The 22,929-nt window shown below is 38.8% G+C and overlaps 1 protein-coding gene across 1 annotated transcript in view; it reads right to left on the minus strand.

Moving 5' to 3' along the window:
* The window catches only part of DSCAM (DS cell adhesion molecule), a 429,591-nt gene that overhangs the window by 319,612 nt on the left and 87,050 nt on the right, over nucleotides 1–22,929 (minus strand). The window lies entirely within an intron of this gene.

Below are 22,929 nucleotides of genomic sequence, written 5' to 3' on the forward strand. Positions count from 1 at the left end.
ATGTGAGTGCCTGCTGGAAGTGATTTTAATACCTGATTGCTCTTGGCTTCACATAAAGGAACATCCTTCATCAGGATCAACAAGATGGGGTTGGTGAGAATTTATGAGCCAATGGCTAGATGTGACTACTGGATAGAAATCACTTTTATTATGTGCATAAAATGGTGTTTGGATTAAAGGACAACTACATTTCTCAACATGATAACCAGTCCAACACCTTAGACATGAGAAAAATGTCTGCAGTTTGGTGCTTGATTTTAGTGACTGTTATGTATGTTTTCACTTCGACTTACCTAAGAATGTAAGGGATAACTGATACACAACGGATATTTAGTTTCTATGTTTCATAAAAAGGCAAATTTGACAAAAATATTTTCTGTAAAATAAACATTGAAACCTACTTAGATACTGAAGATAAGACTCTAAAATAACTCGAGACATAATTCACAGAAGTTTTCTTGATGATTTGCCTTCAATCACATTTCTGATCGTAATCAAGGTGGTCTCAAAGGTGTTATTATTACAGGTTTTAATAAAGATAGCTGATATTTTCTACCAAAATGTATGCTGCTTGTAGCAATTAATACACCTTGCTGTTGCCTTAAAGATATGGTTTGAGACATCAGAACCTGATGGATCTATCCTACAATAACTCTTTTAACTGTTATAATTCTTGTACATGTTGCTATATGAACAACCTTAGTCACAGGGGTTTTTCCTGTAATTATTTTGTAATAATATTGTGAAGAATAGAGAGGAAAATAACAACGAAGACTCATCACCAGGTAACTTTTGCAAAGAGAAGGAATTTGGGGAGATTTTAAGGAAAAACACAAACTCATCCAGCATTAAGGGAGAAACAAGAGATGACCTGGAAGCTTGAAATGTTGTTGTCACCTCCCTCCCACACATATCAAATGCCATTTTTACATTACAGTTCCTGTGTTGGTAGATCCAGTTTAGAAGATCCTCCCTATCAGATGGTTTTACACTCTCCCTGCCATGTCCATGACAGGTTCTACTGATTATCACATCCCAAAGCAAACTAATACCAAAACCAGTCTTTTTTATTATTGCTTAAAGGAAACATTTCATATTCACAGTTTCATCATGCAAAACAGATCACACAACAGAGCTGGCTATATCCTCTCACAAAGTGAAAGGAGTGATCAGCTGAGAGAAGAAACCTAACTTGGCAGTACAACTCTGGATGCTTTAAAAAGTCATTTTACTATTCAGATCTTAGCAATCACACAAGAGAAACAGTTCAAGTGGTGAGTAATCTCCTGTGAAGTGGACTAGGAACAAGTCACTTGGGGAGAGTGGGAAGAAGGTTGAATGTGAAACTCCTCTGGCCAGATCTGCTGTTGAAGGATTAGTAACTACAAGAAAAAAGAGAATAAGGATTGTGATGAGCAGGGATGGCTTACTTTGGAAGGCAGGACCAGTTCCTGCCCCAGTATCCAACTCTTGGACAGTTAATCCCACTGCAGGGTGGTTCCACTGTAGCCTGCTCCAATGCACATCCTCATGCACCGAGCCAAACAAGCTGAGACAACCCTGCAGTGGGGCAGGAAACTCAAAGAGACCTAAGTAGACATCTAGAGCTAGAACTCCCTTGCTGGTCAACTAGAGCCCTTGGCTGCACTAACCTGAGTGGGTGATTGCAGCTGCACTGCAAAATGACACTCCAGTTACAAGTACTGATTTGTTTAGTGGCCATGATGGCAGGATTAGCATTTGATGAGCTGTGGTCACCTGGAGCTTCTCTGTTCTTGCTTTATTACCAGCTTTGGTTGAACAGCCTTTCACCACATACCAAATAACCTCCTTTTCCTAAAGTACCCAGCTATTCAAAAGAAATTATTTGTGTCACGTGGAATCTGACTCAGGGCAAATCTGAAGTGTAGCTTGAACCTAAATATTTATTGAGGGCAAGAACAATAAAGTGGAGATGTATTCTGAGAAGATTAGATTTGCTGTAATTGTTTCATAGTCCTACCAGTAAGTGCTTTCCTTTCACATACAGCTCTGTTTTTCACCTTCTCTGAACAGTTGAAGGATCATACAAAAGGAAATTTTTTTCAGAAGAAAAATCACTATTGTCTGCTCAAAGTGTCCACCTGCAAACTACCAGTCTGTGCTTAGGAAGCAACTGGGAACAGAAGGAAACAGAACAAATTATCATATTTGTAGAGGTATTGAGATATCAAAGATACAGTTAAGTAAGACAGAGTTAAGTATTTCTGAATACCACTGTGCTAAAGGCGTCTACAGAGCCACACAAATCTCTCCTACAATCTCAGCAGTGCAAAGGTTTTACTTGAGAACATTGTCTATATCAGAGTTGCACAATCCTCCTGCCATAAGGATTTATAAAGGGTATATATATTTTATGACAAGCAGAAAGGTTGTGATATGACTAAGAGGTATCTGACGGTATTTTTAAGTTTATGGACTTCCTTGTCTTCTCATTGTAGCTGTCTGTGAATACCTTCAAAGAAAGAAATAAAATGAGTCCAGTGTAAAAAGAAATGTGCCAGGGAGAACAAAATTACACCAGCTGGTCTTCTCCTTATGTTCTTCTGCTATTAGACCTGAAGTTTTTGAAACCAAAAATTCATACCATAATTATTCAGTTGTGGTCTTGGAACAGATTTTGTGCTGATTCTATTTAGACACAGTGAAGAAAACATTTCTGGACTGCCTTTTTTCAGGTCTCATAAAAAAGCCACCTCACAATTTATTTTCCTCAGATTTTTTGCAATGAATACATTTTAGATCAGTAAGATTCCTCATCACAGGTGTCACGGTTTTCCAAACCAGGACAACAGGTAATCAGACACCTTTTGCTCCAATAGGAGGTACTATACTTTCTTCCCTTGCTATTGCTGTTTCCCTCCTAGACTTTAATTCCCAGAAATTTAGATATCATTTAACTGCTGGTCCCTTAACTCAGTACTGCTATTTCTGTCTAATTAAGTGAGACTGTAATTGAACATTAATATTATTACACATTTCCCTCCTTCCTCCAGTCAATTATTCCTCACAGGTTAAGTGCTTCAGACAGGAAACTTGCTGTAGATTTCAAACAAAACTTTCTTTGAAAGTTCTGAAGATGTCATTTGATAGGATTTCTAGTTCTCCTATGCACCTTTATTTTTCTCCCTTCAGCAGATATTTTGCTTTGGAAACACAAAGAACATGGAAAGACGGAATACAATGAGAATGTATAACATTGAATTTACATTCCTTGCTGATTCTTGACAGGCAACACAAAGAAAACTGATGAAATCTGACCAGGAAGCTGACACTGTACGAGTACTCATCAAAGGTGCAAAACTTCAGTTAAACCTCTAATGGATTTGCTATTCAAGACGGAAAAAAACCCAGTCAGTAAATGTAAGGATCTGCTGATTTAAAGTTAGCATAAACTAGATTGCAGAGGACATTTAAGTGCAAGCTTTGTTTTGTCCTCTGCCTAGTGGTAAAGGTATAAAACTAAGTCAGTCAGAACAGAACTGTATGTTAGACAAAAAAGCTAACAACATCACTTGAGTCCATTCATTTGACAGGAAAGGATGGTAAACCTTTCTCTCTAATTATGGGAATTACATACCTCAGTGTTTAAATTCATGCCATTTCAGTGACCTCTCAAAAATCTATTAAGATTTATTTAATTAAGGTTGACCAATTCCCTAAAAACTGTTCAGTCACTAATTTTAGAACTCCTCCCAAAATATCTTACTTGTATGAAATAGCCTGTTATCTCTATAACTTTGCTTTTTATTGTTCACATTATTCATATCTCATGCTAGGGCTCTGACTAACTGAAACACTTCTTTGAAAGTTTGTTAATAAAAGTCCAACTTAGGTTTATACAGTATACTTTCCTCTGACACACACATAGAACCACAAGCCTCAATGAGAATAACATCCTGCATTTATTCTTCAAGAACAGTAACCACATGCTGAAGTACCTATCCGTTCACCAGCATTCATTTAAATAAAACTGCATGAAAGTAACGAAACTAATGTACTCATTCTTTTACCAACTTCAAGTCATGCCAAATTGTATCTCATCAGTATTTTTGAAAATGAAACCTAATAAAAATTCAAAATGAAAACATGCCATTTAAAAAGAAATAAGTCTAGGGATGCATACGTACATTCCTCCTGTGAGAATATCAGCTATTAAATTCTGATATAAATTCCCCAAGATTAATTAGTTCAATAAGTGTATCAAAGGTATGAATAAAACAGGAGTTCTGTGAAGCAAACATCTTTTAATTCTACTTTTACGGATCTATTCATTGTTAAACAGATCTCAGCATTTCTACCATTTTATAAGCTATGTCCCATCTACCTGTACTGAGTTTGAGTAGTCTGCAATAATGCTGCATTTTTTTTGTCTAATTTATAATGGTGAAGCTTTATTGAGCGTATAACACAAGAAAAGCTATATGTATCTCAAAGTTATAATGCACCTAGTAGTAATAATGCAGCAAAGATGAATTCCTCCTCCTGTTTATTTGACCGGTGTGGCACAGATTTAATTCTCTGGCTTTACAGAGTATTAGTAACACTGCAGGTTATGTCAAAGCATTGAGGACTTGGGAATGCATTCCTGCAAAGACATTGGGTTACCTAACCTCATCTAGCAAGTGAAGAAGAGAATAGCAGTGTGTCAATACCATGAAACAGAGACAATGCCTTTTTCAATTTTGCTTAACCTTAGACCAAAACACTAGATACTCTTAATTCATTCCTGTATTCCATATTACTCCAGGTGAAGATACTTCCTGAAGTGCCTAACCAGCTTAAACATCTAAAACCATCACTATTTTACCTCTTGAATTTGTTAATGAAGCTGTTTTGGTCTTTATTTTTCTTCTGGCATGCTTGTGTATATGATGACATTGATTTTTATTCCATAGAATATACTTCTGTATTTATAGGTTTCTAGAATACGGTGATTTTTCTTTGATCTCTTTTTTTTTCCTTTTGATCTTTTTTCCCGCCAGTAAAAGCTGTTCTTCTGTATACCATTTCCCCCACATAAGACTTTAAAACCGTCCATTTCTGTTTGGTTTTCACCACATTTCTTTATTTCTTGCCTTCTTTATCTTTTGATTTCACAACAGCACTTCATAAAGTTACTTTACTCACTGTTCTTTGAATTTTCCCTTTGTAGTAACACCAATGACTATGCTGTAGAGTGCTCTAGGTTGCTGTAACGTTTGCTTTCTTTCCACTACATCACACATAGAATCATAGAACCATTTACGTTGGAGAAGCCCCTTAAGATCATTGAGTCCAACCATTAACCTAACACTACTAAGTCCACCACTAAACCATGTCCCTAAGTGCCATGTCTATATCTATGCTTTAACCTACCCATCTGGCATCAAGAAAGCTAACTAGCTGCAAGCTAGATTGAGTATGGCCCAACCTAGCTCATTTTGCGTTTGCACTAAGTCCACTTGATAACTGCACTGACACTGTACATGACCTGACAGTGAGTATGCTCCCTATACTCAATCATTTCTGCCTATTCAAATTCTTGAAACCTTATAGTATGCTGCTATGATACTGTATTGAGTCTTGCTTCACACACTACATTTAATAATCTTAGGGCTACTGTCATTAAAATTTTACATTTCTTACTGGATCTTCTATTAATAATTTGCAGGTCCAGGATGGTTCCCATCTCTGCTTGAAATCTTCGTTGTTTGGGTCATGATATAACCCCTCTCTAAGCCTAAAGAAAGGTCTGATTTCCCACATTTAAGTCATCCATGAAGTGGCTATGCATTGTAAATCCCATTTATAAGGTTCTCTAAGGTTCCCACCTAACTGTAGGTTATCTGTGCACTTTAAACTCTTATTTTATTTTTAAATCTGTAAAAGTAATATGTCTTTCCCCACATTTTGACTTATACCACTTTCCACATTTTTTTTATTCTATCACTAATTAGGCTCAAGGTGATTGTTTTCAAAAGGTGTTTAAAGGAGGAAGATGACAGAAACACAGGATACTTCAGGTACGAAGAGACCTCTGGAAGTCTCCAGCCCAACCTCATGCTCAAAGCAAAGTCAGCTCTGAAGCAGGTTGCTTGGGTCTTGAAAACCTCCAAGGACGGAGACAGCACAACCTCTCTGGGCAACCTGCTCCAGTGCCCAGCTGTTCTTATGGGGAAAAAGTTTTTCCTCACACCCAGGCTGAAACTCTCATTTCTTGTCGTCCCTTATCCTCCTGTCATGCACCTAAGAGTGGCCTGTTGTAGGTCCCCTCTGCTGCCAGGACATGCTGTGGCCTCCTGTCCAGCTTTCTGCCCCAGCCCCCAAGGCCTTTCCCACAGAGCTTCTCCCCAGCCAGGCAGTTCTCAGACTGTGCCCTGCCAGGAGCTTGGTTCATCCCAGGGGCATGGAGAGGAAGGTGGTCTCATGAGGATGGAAATCAGGAAGCACAGCTCCTACTTGTCAGAGATAGCAGAATTGTACAGATGCTATGCATATAGATGAGGCAGCCAATCTGAAGTTTGCTTGCTTCACGCACCCCCGCTCTCTTATTTATTAGAGGTTTCAATAAAAATAATTTTTAAAAATATATTAAAAAAAGGAAGGAATGTTTTGATTTCTGAGTTTGCAGCTTCCATTCTTAAAGAAAAAGACAGGGACAGAAGAGATCCCTGAATATGGCATCTTTAGGATTTGCCGTTGAGCTCTAGTCTCACGCTGAGACAGACTGAAGCTCACTAATCATGGTGTTTTCCAGCCAAGAACAGCACCATTATCAGCCACATGCAGGCTGTGACCCCCAAAGGCTGCCTATTGTGCAGCAGGCCAGCAGCATCTTGGGCCGCCAGCAAGGACAATAGATTGACCTGCTCAGCCTTTGCAAATTGAAGCTGCCTGAAAAAAAAAAAAACCAAACCAGATTTAATATCACTATCTAGCTGAGACAAAAAAAAAAAAAAACAAAACACAAAAACATCAGGAATATTCAACTGTCACTGGCAGAAGCAGATACTTGCAATGAATCTGATCTAGAGAGCAAAGAATAGTGTTTCAGGACAGAACAATTGAATTTATTTAGCCAATTAAGAATGCTGCAGGTTTAGATCACATATTTTATTATTTTCAAAAAAATAGAAAAATAAGACAATAAACCACAGAGACATTGGAATGAAACAGAGGTACTGCAATGAATATGCAGCAAAATGCAAAAATAAGAGAAAATCTAAAACACAATAAAAGAAATGGAAAAGTAGTTCTCTTTTTTTAAGGCTTTCAGAAAAACAAAGGAAAAAAAAAGCCAAAAAGCATTAATCACAAGCTGATTCACTTTGCACAAGGACATTTTCCTTGCAGAGATAGTATGGCTTTCTGGGATGTTCTAACTGCTAAATAGGTTAAAAGATTAGTGACACTAAGAAAACAAATTTTCAACAACACTGAAGCTAAATGTTTTCCACTGGACTATGAACTCCATCCATGATGGGTTTGCAATAAAGGGTGTGTTTATACTTTTCTAACACACAAAAAAACCCCCCACATTAATGGCAATTTCACACTTACAGAGAGCAAACTATACAAAAAGCATAAGGTAAAGATCACTAATTTAATTTGTATCCAGCAAGAGTTTCAAAGGCACATATCCCTCCCATTTTTCATATTTAATGATACATTGCATTATGCTGACAAACTTGTATTTGAGTCTTATTAAATTAATTAGTAAATAAAAAAAAATTGTTCCTGCGTAGAGGTGAATTCATCCCTGCACAAGGAGAACAACAGCCAACTTCAGTCCTCCCTTGTCCAGTTCCTCCCAAATGCAAATTTCTGCACTTTCTAGGCTTTGAAGACTGGAGAACTCAGCTGAAAGGTCTTAGCAGAAAAATACACATTTGGAGGACTAGTCCATGAGATGCAAATGTAGGGACATTAATCGTTAACAATGCTTAGTAAATGATAGCAAATACCACTTGGCTTTAAATTATTCATCTCTATGTATTTAAAATGGCCTGCCACAGAATTGCAGTTGGAGAGGAATCTTTCTGGCCTGCAACATGTATATATTTTCTTCACCATCTTTTCTTACACTAACCACAGGAAAATATATTGACTACTTAGAGCAAGATTCTCGAAACAAAGTAAATATTTATTTTCTTGAATTAAAACAGCACATCCCACAGACTTCAAGGTAATAGAAAGAAATATGCCCAATACCACAGCCCAAAACACTTTTTCAGGTAACAATTAGCACCGGTCAAAATTCACAACCATTTCCAGACTCCTTTGTATCATAGAGCTATTGACTTCAGAAAAATGACATGTCATGTCATGCCTAAAATACAGCCAGATCTGTGACTTTGCGTTCAAATCATCCTTTCTAAACCTCAGGTGGAGCATATGCAGTTAACAGAAAAAAAAAATCAATGTAATAACGGTGTTCCTGATATCACAAAATCAGCTATCAAAAGGCCTAATACTTTCATTCAAGCAACGTCACACATTGCAGATTTCAAAGTTATACAGCATGTTATTGCTCATTCAAACAGAAAGGTCTTTGCTGCAGAACTTAAATTCCAGTTTACTATTCTGTCATACATAAATGTAAAAAACAAAAAAAACCAAAAACCAAAAAAACAAACCACACTGTTCAGGTTGTTATGCTTTGTACTGATAATTACCTGATTCTGTATGCTAGAATTTATTATCGTGCATTTATCTTCCTTTCTGGGACTCACTTGGGTAATTACATTAGAAAGTAGTTACTGTGGTTTCAGAGTAAGACGAGGATCAATTTTTGACAGGTCACCACTGGAGACAATTAAAAGCAGCTGCTTCTAGCAGTCGGGGTTACGCCAGTACGCTAGTTTAATGCAAACTATACAATCAATCCATAATGCAAATATTTTTTGAGTACTGGATTCATGTTTGATTGAATGAACTCAGACATTTTACAAGTCAGAGCAAGAAAAATACTTAGAGGCAAATACTAATTTAAATAACGGCAAGGATGTGAGTACAAAAGCTGAATTAAGGTGGGTAGTTCAAAGCAAAGAGTGGCAGAATTATCTTCTGCTCACCTCTAATTTCCCTTTTTAAACGAAAAGCCACACACACGGTAGATGGTAGCAGAGAGAAGAAATAGCGGCGCATCGCTGCTCAGAGCGCGGTCCATGGCGGCAGCCTAACAGGGCAGCTGCCAAGCCACTGGTCATGCTGGGCTTCCCGCAGCCCTCTGCTCCGGGCTCCAGAGCCCCTGCGCTCCACCTGCCAGACCTAGGACTGGCTGAAATGCTAAAGCAAAGCTGGGTTCACAGATCTACCTACCAGGCTGTAGGGAAAGGGATGTCTTACCCATCTCCCAGTACAGTGCCCCGGCCTCCCTGTGCACAAGAAGCAGGGAGCGAGAGGGAAAAGACAGTGTAGGATGCTGACACCACCACCTTGTGTGGGGTGCAGGGAACAGCCCACCTCCCCCATACACATCTGGGCCTCCTCCTCCCCTTCATACCTGAAATCCAGCAAAACCACTGCAACATAATCCACAAAATGCATGAAATGCCACAAAATAAAAAAAAATGAGGGGGCTTTTTCTCCAGCCACTGATCCTAGTTCATGTCTGTGTTTACCATGCTTCAAAATCTTTGGAAGTGGATCAGGTTCATGAAGTAGTAAAAAAAAATGCAAAAATGAAAACTGATAACTGAACTGAAGTGAAAACAGTTCATTCTACTTCACGCAACGCAGTCAAAAAGGTAACATTGCATTCCCCAACCCGACCTGCCACCACACCAAACTCTTGGTATTGCTAATTAGCAAGATGCTTAGATTATTACTTGGCCCCAATTCTGAAGTTTAAAGTAGTGTGTGGCACAATCTGGGATATTGGTATATAAGGTTTCAGCTCATATTTCACAAACATGATGCCTCCAGTGTAAAATTTGACAGGCTGACTATGACCTATACAGGTTGGACTTGATGATCTTAAAGGTCCTTTCCAACCAAAACAATTGTGTGATTCTGTGATTCTGTGACAATTTTGAAAAGGAACCTCGATACCAGGATTTGAATCATGGCATGGATGTGCCACCTTTGAGAACTGAAATTTTTTAATTAAACACGTAGAAAAGAAGATGTTAAAAGATGAAACTTAAAAATGACAGCCGATAAATTAGTTTCATGACTGAGGCATAACAAGCGTGTGCTCAACAAGGACAGGCTTGGAGAAGTAATTTTTGAACACAGACAGATCTACAAGAGTTAAACATCACAAACCTATAGCTGTGATGGCAGAGGCCTACTTTGTATCAATCTATCTGAAGAAGAAAAAAACATTTTCCAAGGAGCTTTTTTAGGGGGATAGTTAAAACAGCAAAAGAGCTTTTTTTCTGGCTGGGCCTGCATCTTTTTGGTAGGAAGTATGTGATGGAGTCACTAGATCCACACAAAGACATTACTTAACCCCTGAAGGTCCATTGGCTCAAACCACAAACAAAGACAAATATACCCTTACTTGGCAGATGTCATCAAGACCAGCCTGTTGGGAAAGCACACGAGCCTAGAATATGCTTCACTGTGGTGAGAGCAAGAAGTTGGACCACGTGCCCTGTGAGCTGAGCTTCTTTCACTGCAGCCGCTTCTCTAAGAGACTTGCAGCGAGCATTGCTGGGCACCTGCAGACTATGGACTTGCTCAGAGCCTGACTCAGCTGGGAAAGATCTCTTCTAGATAGAGGAACATTCAACCATCCAAGGGCAAAAGTTTGTCTAAAAACCCCATATGTCAGAAAGCTCCTTATATAAAGGCGAGCCCTCAGTCTGCTTCCCCAGTCTCGAGCACCTGGGCTGGTAACATTGGCTCATCTTTCAGAGGATGGAAGGAGTAGGCTCAGAACTGAAAAACAATACACGTTCACCTTCACTAATATTTCACAACTTTCCTAAGGCAGCTGAAATTTAGTAAATAATCAGATTTGGTCTAGATCTAGATCTCTCAAACTTGTAGTGTCAGAATGCATTTGATTTTAGTCCAAGCTAAATCACCTAACCTTAATAAAGGATTTATGTTTTGAGGAAGGAAACTCTGCAATGATTTAGGCAGAGCTGGATGTCACTGACATGTTAATCTGTTGTCTGTATCAGTAACGTTTGGATTTACCTGTAATCTGTGCCCTTTCTCCTCTAGTAGGTAAAGACAGAAGACAGAAGACCATTCAGATTCAAACTATCTCGTATAGTTTTCTGAACAAAATTGACTGGCTCTGTCATTTTATACAAGGGCATCCATTCTATTTGTCCAAAATTATGTAGACAAAGTCAAGAATACTTTTTCACACTAGTGCTGGGCACCTGGTGCCAGAAGTAGCCAGCAAGAGGCATAAAAGATCCTGCAAAAAAATGCCAGTGTCACAAATGCCCTTTCTTATACCTCGTGCTTACCAAAGCCTCAATCCTTATATTGCTGAAGGAAATGAGATTGGGTAAAATAGAAGGGAAAAAAAGTCTTATTTTGAGAAGAAAACTTCATCTTCATATGCAATATCTGAAAAGTTATTTCCACCAGGTACCACAGCAAATTTGAGATGAGTATGGGGTGTAAGTGGCACCTTAGTGGAAATATATTTTTATCACTAAGTGTTATTGCACATGTAATTTGGATAAAATATAAGTACATTAGAGTTATAGCAAGTGCAGTTTAGACATATGAAACTATTGAATTTCTACATCAGTAATTCACTAATGATCAACCTTACTGACAATCCTGGAAGATGGACTTCTCTGAATGTAGACATGGAGGTAGAAAGTCATCTTTCTTTCTTATACCTACAGGTGTTTGCCTATACTTAGGGTTAATTTCACGAGACATACAGGGAGATTTAAGTCCACTGATTCATGCATCATCCTTGGCCGGAGACTAACAGCAAGTGTTTGCAGCCAGTGTTCCAGCAACTCAGCAAGAATTGAATGTAATCAGAAAATTCCAGAGAGGGAGGAGAGAAACAAAAAAAAACAGCCTCAGTAATCTGAAAAGCATGTACAGATATACACGGTGCATTATTCCCTTGTTGCCAACTGTCAAAACTTAAGCAAGGTGTTCATGAGCACAATTTAAACGGAAAAAAAAAAAAAAAAGATTTGTTCCTACTGTGGTTCCAAAGGATTTGTCAACACAAAAATGTGTTAAATATTCAGTACCACTAAAATCAAAATTCCTTCAGAATTTCAGTTATTCATGCTTATATATTTATGTTAAAAAGAAAGAAATAACTGGAAAAAAAAAAAAGGATTATTTAGTGGCCTGTATTGCAGAGGGAAACAATGAAAACTATGTGTGGTTTACTACGTCAAAATGCTCCTGCATCATACAAGATTAATGGCAACAGCCGTCACAGAAAAAAGCAAAGCTTTCATCCAGAAAAGCCTTTTTGTGCAATTTTTGTAGGGGTTTCATTGTTTTTATATGTGTATATGACCACCTGCTCCAAGCACTAGCAATTTTTCAGAGCTGTGTTTATTTTTAGGCTGTTAGCAAAAGCTGGCTGGACAACCCCAAAAGCAAAAGTATCACTTCAGTCAGATTCCCTTCTATGGATACATTATAGAAGTCTTCAAGTCACAGCATATTTTAAAATCCTCTGTTCATCCCCCTGATTCAATGCTTAAGGGGTCTCTCATACAGAATCTACTGTATGTTTTGTTTAAATTCTAGTGCCGTCATCTAGGCCAAGAATCTCAGCTTTGGGATTCTTTGCCCGTCACCTTCAATATGCGTTACTATGGGTACTGGAAATCCTATTACTGTACACAGAGAAGAGCCACAAGAAAGAAAACGCACATAGATTTGTAGCAGTAACAACAAAAAAAAAAAGCCAAAGGAGAAGAAAATCACGGCCACTAGTAGGATACAATTTTGTACAATATCTTTCTCTTAGAAAAGCCGAAAATCTTAATGTAGTTTGAACTAAAGAAAAATTGAAGGAGAGATCAGCATTTCCGACCCTGTAGTATCACATAGAACATATATTGCACACTATGTCTTTCCTGTACTTCTCACTTCTGTTGGAATATTATGGGAAGTAAATATCATTCACGTAAGAACAGCACTCTGTCAACAAGTCTTTTTTCACCACTGAAATAATCAAGGAAGAAACAGCAATCTGCCCTGCAGCCTTCTGCACTCTCCAAAGTCTACAATAAGATTTCTATGTGTTGGCAGTCAATACAGTTCAATTAATGTTTAATTCATGTTTTCTTCCTGAAGCAAGATGAAAAGACAGAACATTTATCAATAGCGGAGCTACAGCAAAAACAAACAATTTTTGTTCCAATATTACCATCTTTTGAGATGCAAGGCGCTATATCTGAGAAAAGCCAAAATGTCATCTACCATTTATTTTCCAGAGCTGGATAAATTTCTGCAGATTATTAAATAAAATATTAATGTAAAAATATATGGCGAGGGGAATTCTTCAGTGAATGCAGCTGCCAAACTGAAGCAGAACATTGCCATTTTTGTTATTTTCAGTTAAGATATTCTGGAAATTATACACAATCCCATCATATTTAAATGCATGTCAGCTAAAAACTCAGTCTCACTAAAAATCTTTTCTTTTCTGCCCTGCTTATCAGCTAGATTGCTGGTCATCGAAGTGAATGCTGACTGCTCCTAAGAGGCTGGCAAAGAACTCCCTGCTGAACTGCCATGATCCCTCTCTCGACAGCAAGCATCTGTCTTGCTGAAGATACAGAGTGGTTTATCTCCATGGCAGGCTTGACTCAAACATCCAGGGCTCTAAAAATAAGAGTTTAAAATCTAATTCATGTCTAAGGCCCACCTAATCACCCAGCAGGCTTCAGTAAATGCTTTTTCATTGTTTCCTTTTTAGCTTCCTCTGCTTAACCAGTAGATACAGTTATTCACAGTGCAGTTACACATTAACCTCTTAGACCCCAACATGAATCCAAGTCATTCGCCAGGAAAGAGGGAGTGCAAGCCAATCAGAGCTGTCTTATATAGCAAACATCTTAAATAGCTTGATCAGCTGTGATAGTTTAGTACAAAATATGCTCTGCCCATTATCTTGAAGCTTCTTGTATCAAAATGTTGGTGATTTCAAAGAAGAAGGATGAAAAATGCTTTATATTAGGTGCTGGACCAGTGGGAATGACAGAAGAAAGGCAGGTGACATTTTTACATACTTCTCAGAGTACCAGACAAGGTCATCATTCTGTACTGAAGACATAGTCTACAGCACATGACAAGAGACCAAAATGCCACTGACCAAAGGTTGACTAGAGCAGAAGGTACCATGTGAATTTTTGCTTGCTTACCACCATCCTAGAAAGAAAATAGTTTCTAGCAGCATAGCAGGAGTTCTGTGCTTAGATACACAACAAGCACAAGCAACAACGTTCATAAACTTTCATGCCAGGGTTTGGAAACCCCACCAGAGACAACTGCAAACATCAATAAGCACATTGGTCTTTTTCATCTCTTCCTGAAGACATAATCTAAATTTGGACACGTATTGTGAAAATTTATTAGCAAAATGCTGAGAGTACTGACCTCGATCAACAAGTAACTAATATATCATGCAGGACTTGATATTCTGGATGAGACTAATGAAAACATCAGAAGGTCTAGAAAACAGGACACAGGAAGAAAGGCTGAAGGAGTGGATGTTGTTTAGTCTAAATAAGAAAATAATTTGAAAGAGAAAATAGCAGTTTACAAACACACTAAATGTGTAAAAGGCAGGTAGAAATTAGAATAGAGAAAAGTTTTGCTTCATTCACCATAGGCTTGACAAGGTGGATTTAGGTTCAGTTCAGGAGAACAGTTCAATTGGGAGTAAGACACATAGGGAAGGAACGGGTGACCTGAAGGTCTTTCTTTCGCTTTAACAAATTGACTCAGCATCTCTCAGAAATGGCATAGACATCAGGTGATCCTACCCTCAGGCAGGGGGATGGGCCAAGTGATCTGTCAAGATCCTTTCCAGACTACTCTAATTGTAGGATTGCACAGACCATTAACAAGAACGGATGACATCCAGTGTAGATATTCATCCATAGATGACATCCATAATGTACATCCTACCCAGTGGAGGCCGCTGGATAATGAAGCTCTTGGTGTAGGCTGAAGAGCACAAAGTTCAGTATGTTGTCTGGATAATTAGAACAATAGAAGGGAAAACATTCCCTTCTACCAAAGAAGGGAAAACGTTGAGGGAAATAGCTGTATGTGTAAAGAGCGTGATCATATATGAGTGATTTACCAGGGGCCAGTCACATGCCTAACAAACCTGTTCCCTGTGGAATGGGGTGGATGACCAAGCATCAACATTTCGTATGCAAAAGGATGAACTTGGCATGTTCATGGGCACATGTTAAATGACACAGCCATAATATTTGCCTGGTCCTCATGTTCCTTAGCCCACCAGATAGTTTGGGAGACAAGATGAATGGGATCACAGCCAAATATGTTTTTTAAAAAAGAATCCCATGGCAAGGAAAATGCTTGAAAGGAAATATACTTTTTTCTAAATCAGCCCATATACGTAAAGGTAGCAACGCCTAGAACACCACTGTCTTCCACACCAAACGGTACGGGACATCTCTCATCTGGAGATCTGGAGGTAAAAGACCAGCCAGACTCAAGTAAAAAACTCCTAAGAAAAAGCTTGTCTAGGCAGCTACAAAACTGAGAGCTCAATAAGGCAGTAAATGATACTTCTCCACATCAGGTGATGGATTTTGATTCTTTCACTTTTATCAGATTATGCTGAATACATGAGAAAATAAAAGCAGAAAGGATGTTTCTTGTCTCATAAGCACAGTTCAGATAAGGATAAGAAGGAAAGTTGTGCTTCCCTTTCAAAAGGCAATGGAGTGAGGAGGTATTGTTATTCAGCTGCCAAGAGCTCTCTCCCTTATGTATAGACATCAGTGTTTTTTCTGAGATATTGTCTGATGTCTTAATTGGAGGCTACCTTTCACATATGCCCATAGAGAAACAAGGCACTGTCTCACTTTCTTGCAAGGAGAAAGACTGCCACAGGCCCTAACCAAGCTGATAGTGTCTGGAAGTGGGTACCACAGTGTTAATACACATGGCCTCATACACTGATGGGCTTCAAAGAGTTTCCTTTATACTGTCCTGGATTGTTACAGCATGAAAATTAGCCCCTGTTCCAACGGAAGCCCAGTGCAACTTCCATCTCTTGGGATTTCCTAGATCAGAAGGGCTTGCACAAGCTGGAGAAGTCAAACCTGCCAAAATGATGAGAGAATAAAACAAACCAAAAAGAACCCCACTGAACTGTGAGCAGGCAAGTACATCTAGTAACTCCCCAGTAAAAGATCACATGGAAAAAAAGAGGAGAGTCCTGCACTCATCTACTGTGAAAGTGGCCGCTGCAGTTATTTTTTTTTTATTTTATATCTACGATCCTAAAATTATCCAGCTCTACTTATGGTAAAATTAAATAATTTCATATTAACTGTCAGCTTGGCATCTTCAACTTACTCTCTAATTCCATCATTTCAATTTTGCCTTTCTGCACAATTTTCTGTAAAGATATAAAAAAAAAGAGTTTAATAACAGAATTTTTACAGCACTAATCAACAGCTCATCTATACAGGAAACTTTCATTGAAAATCAGTTGGGTTTGCGGTGGGGGGTGGGAAGCCACATATGATTTAGAATATTTCATCTACCTCTGTCCACGTCTATACTTATCTAACTTGTGAAGTGAGCACCTTATAACATCAGTCAGATGAAATTATTCGAACATTTGGCTTATAGAAGCACTGTGAGATCCTACTCAAGAGGAAAGTCCCCATCATAAACCTCACTTCCACCCTGGTAGGCAGCTATACAAGCAAGTGTGCATTTAAACCAATAGTATTAGCATGGGATTCACTGATAAAATAAAATTCTGATAAATACTCAAGAGATTTATCAATAGTTCTGTAGTAGTAGTTAGGTAAATCTAACAGTATCCAACATTTTGCCATATCACTCTCTTTAAATTGATTAATTACTAAGTTTAGAGTAGTTATTCTTATGTAGCTGTCTGCTTTTTTCCATGAAGTGTGTAAAATGACATTTGTAATTGCTGCAGATGGAGAATGAGATTTTTATAAGGGAAAAAATTGCTATAGAAAAGATGATCACAAAAAAATTTCTGGCTTCCTTCATTTTCAATAAAACAAAATAATCCTGTTTGCCTTTAATCTTGACCAACCAAATGGCTGTTAAATACCTGCTAGGTGAAATGCTTTTTCCCTTCATAAGGAAAGGATTTCAACACTTAGCTCAGTTCAGCTAATGTTTAATTCATTTCCTTGTCTGCTAGCTAGATTAAAAGAAAGAACATTTGTCAACAGGAGGGAGGCAGCAAAAATCCAGCTTTGCACTCCACTCCTAATTTACAAGAGTACCAAGTTCCAATTTCTAGATAAAAGATGTCAGGAGGGAGGCCGAAGTTGAGATTGCAAACCATAAAGAAACTACTGGGACACAGACATCGCTGATGATATATTCTTTAGGCAAAGTCAGATATATGATCTAGTTAAAATGGAATATCTTGGCATCTAATGTCATCACAGCACTAATGGGATATATCTGTTGCAACAAACTGCCTTCTGCCATAAAATACATTATTTTCTTTATTTCTTGTTTCCCGGCTTACCTCTAGTTTTGTACTAGGCAGGGAGCACTAACCAAGCATATTGCACCTGAGGTTTTTTCCCCAGGTGCTTTGCAGCATTTGTGCATTCACTACCTATGTAAAATGGCACCGGTACTAAGTAACAGAAAACACAGTACTGACAAAAAATGAGGAATTACATGTTCTGCAAAGACCTAAAGAGAAAGGGGAAGTGTAGAGGGAAACACCTTTTATTTTTCACAATTTTGTATTTATTTTTGAGCCACGAGAAAAGCGGTGATTAATCATAGCCAGCTGTCATGGAACAAGACACATAGTCCGACCTGTATGTGAAAGGTAGAAATTATCAGTGGAATCACAAATCCCGTCTTTCCTAATTGGAGATCTCCTTTGACCAAAATGGAGAGTATACTCATTTTAAGACCAATGACTTCTATTGTAATAATTCAGTTTTGACAGCACTATGAGAAGCTGAGAATCCCCAGATTCTGGTTTATTCCTCATATGTCTACCCTTTCCAAAAATACATTGATTTTTATAGGTATGACAAGCTGGTTCAATTCATCTCTATGTGAAGCAATCTTTCATATCTGTATATGAACACTAGAAGATATTTTGAGCACATCAGAAAGGGTAACAAATGCAAACTGCTGTAGGCTCACATATCTGGCAGGATGACATCTAGAAAACTGTAGAACTGCTGCAATTTCTACAATATAATGACATTGCATCAGATAATATACTACCTGATGGAAACTGCCAAAAAACATATAAAGGAAGCGTAAGGAGAGAAAGAGAGAAAAAAAAACCAAACAAACAAATGTGTGCAGGAATAAATACAACTACTGACCTTCTGTTTGTTTTCCTCTATTCCCCCCACCCCAGCTGCTTTGATTTTAGTGTAGTGGAGCCTTTTTTGCTATTGCAGCACGAAAATGAAAGTGAGGGAGGGAATTAACCCTGAGAGGAAAAAGAAACCTTTGCAGATTTCATTTAGTCCTAGTTCTTCAAACTAATCCATTTGCAAGTCAATCTTATCAAAAAGGAGATAGGCTCCTTATTGCAGTGCTCCAAGGGGAAAGAAAAAAACCTAAACCAGCTCACAGTGAGCAGTCTCTAGAGCCAGAGGAATTCAAATACAGATTTTTTTTCTCTCTGCATCACCCACAGCACAGTTACTGGTTGCAGCCTGCACACCATTCATTTCCAAAAGAATCTTTTGCTGCAACTAAACACTAAACATTTGAGCATTAAAGAAAAAAAAAGCCTGTGCATCCATCTAGGTTCAACCCCTAACAGAAGTATGGAAGACAAAGGAGTTGTGCATCCCTTCCTACACCTCTACACTTCCCCAAAATTAAGCATAAGCTCAGAAATGTATGTTCTGACCCCACACTTGCAGAATTTGCTGTTGAATCTTTCCCCTACAGCTGTACTGACTGTAAAGTTAAAGTTTCATTATTTAATTATTTTCTAGCCTATGAACACAGCCTTAAAAATGAAACATGAATATAAACTCGGGCAGTGTAATTTCTGAGCCTACAGCAGAATTTAGAAACAAGGCCACAATATTATAGATAATGTAAAAAATAATAATGAAATTGTAAAGTCCATACGCTACATGAATCTCAGTTCTCTCAGCTTGTATTGCATTAACATGAATAGCCATATGACTATATATTCACTTCATTGAGGTACTAAATCTAAACAGGAAAGATGACAGTGAAATGTGAGCTTTGCTAGAGCATCACTGATAACCTGTTTTCACAAAAGCATGGGAAACGTACTTAGTCAGGTCTTCTCCATTATCGAAAGCCCTAACTTCCCTATCTCCAGATTTCTTTCATGGTTTTATAGGAGTCAGCGATGCATTCTCAACATACAAAATCATCAGAGTGTAGAGACTTGAAATTATGAAATCATAATACCAAGACTGGAACTGAACACACAGGGTACATCCTGGGACTGCGGACAAGGTGTTGACGCTCACTTTCCTATAAAATTCCCCTCCACCCTCCATTTGATTTAAGGTAAAAGAAACTGCTGGCAAAATTCCACAGCTGAAAACCACATAACACAGACATGGTTACTCAGGTCTTAGGTCCATCTCACAGTGTGCCAGAGAAACTGCTTTCTCTCCTTTCCTGTCAGGATGCAATGGCATTAAAAACAACGGCTAATGGGGCTGATATTCCACTGCCATCCAAGCAGGTCTTAATTGCAGCAAGGGCAATTTCTGTCAGCTTTTCAAAACTAGGGCTTCTTCTGCCAACATCATTAAGCTTATTTTTACAGCGTATCCATTCCCTTTTTTACCATCAGCTTCTCCTGTAATGAAATGCCCACCCGAATACTGGCTCATCAAAGAACATTAAGGGTAACCAAATGCTGAATCTCAGAGTATTGCTGATTGTTCTGAAAAGTTATAAACATCAGGAGGTGTTTGTGATCACCCCATGAGACTTTTATGTTGGGTTTAATCTTAGCTCTTTCTTTTTCTCATTCAAGAGGGGATGATCAAGATTTTAAAAAAATGAACTAATAAATAACCTTGAAGAGGAAAGGCTAGGCCTCCAACTGATTTACTAGTGCCTACCAATGCTGTAAAATCATAGTAAACTGTGAGTAACTTCTGCCAAAGATCAGGTTTTTTCTTGTATTTTGTAAGCACCAACCTCGTGCCATTTTGAATGATAGTTCTTTTTGTATCTTTTCCCCTCCGATCTAATACCTGTCACAACCGTCACACAACTAAGAGCCTTCTCATAGGCTTGTTAACCCACTGATCCATGGAAAAGCAGAATCTGGAGCCTGCAGAAGTGATTACTTACTGAAACCTATATTTGCTTATAGCTTGCCTATAAAAACCTATGTTTGTGTGTATTTTGAATCCCTTGTTTGCTCTATCTTTTGATGAAGAAAGCAGTGAAGTACAAGCTCAGCTGAGGTAGTGGGTTAACAACATCTAAATTTTAACAGTGTTGCGTGATAAAATATCCCTGGAGACTTGAGAGGATAGGAGGGAGGACTCAAAAGCATATCTAATTAAACATCTGAGTCCTCAGGGGCAGAGTCAGAGGGGGAAGGGAAAAACTGTCATCTCATTTCTCCAGTCAGTACTGCCTGCAGATGCAGGTTAGGAAGCAGGCCTTCTGAGGAACACAGGGATCCATTTGTTAAAATGCTCTTTCCCCCCCATATTCATCTCCCCTCTCTTTCTTAGTGCTATTCATCAGCACTTCTTCCATTTTTGTAATAAGACTAACGTTTTGGGTTTTTTTTTCTTTTTTAAAACAAAGTCCTCTGAAATATTCGTTCGAATGCTTCACAAAAATATCCCTGAACAATAAGCTTAATTAAGGAAAGCTCTTTTTACCCCTTTTTTTTTCAAATACACCATTGCATTCCACCAATAATTAATTAGAATAAAAATTTAAAAAGAAAAGCAATGGAGGTATCAGAATCTCTCAATACTTAATTAAGGAATTAAAGTGATCAGCACAGGTGTCCTGCACCGGTGATTTGTCACACACTCTGATATCTCGCATCACACATTGGAAGGTCTGAAGGTTGAAACGTATGGGTTCTGCTCCCAATTATGGGTCTGCAGGAAAGCTGCAGGCTATATATTGGCTGGTTGTTAATTAAGTGGCAAAATGCAATTTCTGCCTCTTCCCACCTTTGTACTGTGTGACCTTCCTTTTCCTTCTGCCTTTGGAAAATAAAATAAGGTCCCCTGGCAAGTGACATTGTTCAGCTCCTCTAGGTTCTTTCCATCGACTCAATATAGTGTTTTCTGCTCCAGTATGACCATCACCCCCAACTTTCAGTAAAGAAATGATGACACAGCTGATTTTTATTTTTTTAAGACACAGAGTGCAATAAAGTTTTCAGATTTTCTTCAGTTGCTATAAACTGCATTACTAACTGCATCAACACCAGCAACACACCCTACCAAGCCATGAAGTCCATGTCTGTAATGCTTCCTAGGGGTGTGCAAAACACACCACTACAGCTCTCTTTTAGTCTTCTCCAAGTACCTGACAGGCTTACAGCTAACGCATTTGGAACTATGGTATTGCTAGAGAGCCCAGCTTTGTGGAAAGAAGCATTTAGTACAACTGGGAAAAAGAAAAAGGCAGATGAAATTAACATCCATTAATGGCTGCTCTGTTGCACAGTTTCCGACAAAGCCCACGGCAGCTTGCCATGTTACTCTGGATTAACATGGTGCTGGAGTGCACACCCGCCATGCTCGCTACAGCCAAGGGACTGTGATTCAGTCACGTTGGGAGCCAAGGTTGTGGTAGTGGCGGTGAATTGAAGAGACAGACAGAGAGGAGGGCAAGGACTGAAGGGAGTTTTGGGTAGTCCTCAGAGGGGAGCTTCAGAGGTTGGATTTCTGATTTTTCCAGTTGTGATTTTGGACCAGTGCTGGGTGATTAGTCAGTGTTTGTCATTAACAGGATTCTGTAATGGGGAAATCTACAGCAGTGTGACAGCCTGTCACCACCAGCAAAGTAAGAGGGCATTGCAGAGTTAATAAGCCAGGGAGACCGTAAACACAACGAAACCAGAAATAAAGAGAGTGAGAAGGAACAGGAAGCAATAAACAACAAAATACACAGGACTCCATGCACAAAAATAGCATTTCTGCAAATGGAACTGGCTTTTTTTTGTTTGTTTCCAAACTTTACAATCCTGTATTCTAGGAAAGCAGGTTTAAATTGCTCTCAGCCACCCAAAAAACTAAGTATAACCACACACATAGCTCAATTGTATGATGCACTCACTCCCGCCAGTGCCAACACACAGGCTTACAAAGCAGTTTGTACAGCCTGCTAACAACGTGGGACATCCCACATGCTGGTTTTCTCCTGCCCATGGATGGAACGTTTCCTGCATAGACAGTTACACTCTTGCAGTGTGCCTGTAGCCCATCTGGAAAGGGCGCAGGCACTGTTTGGCTCACAGCACATGGGAGAAGGGCACGCTTTGCTGGCTGTTAAGTGAGTTGGCCAAAGTGTGAATAGGTAAACAAAACCAGCCCTAAAGCACAAAGCCCCAGAAAAAAACTGTCTCTCTTCCTTTTGATAAGTAAACTGGTACAGTTATAGATAAGATGGGAGAAGACAGATCACGTGAAAGGTCAGTGGGGACATGACCTTGCCATAAGGACATTACTGCAGGAGGGAAATGGAGAAGCAAACTTTGGTAGGAGATAGAAACTGAGACCTGTC

This window comes from Nyctibius grandis, chromosome 2, assembly GCF_013368605.1.
Source record: "Nyctibius grandis isolate bNycGra1 chromosome 2, bNycGra1.pri, whole genome shotgun sequence".
Lineage (NCBI taxonomy): Eukaryota > Metazoa > Chordata > Aves > Nyctibiiformes > Nyctibiidae > Nyctibius > Nyctibius grandis.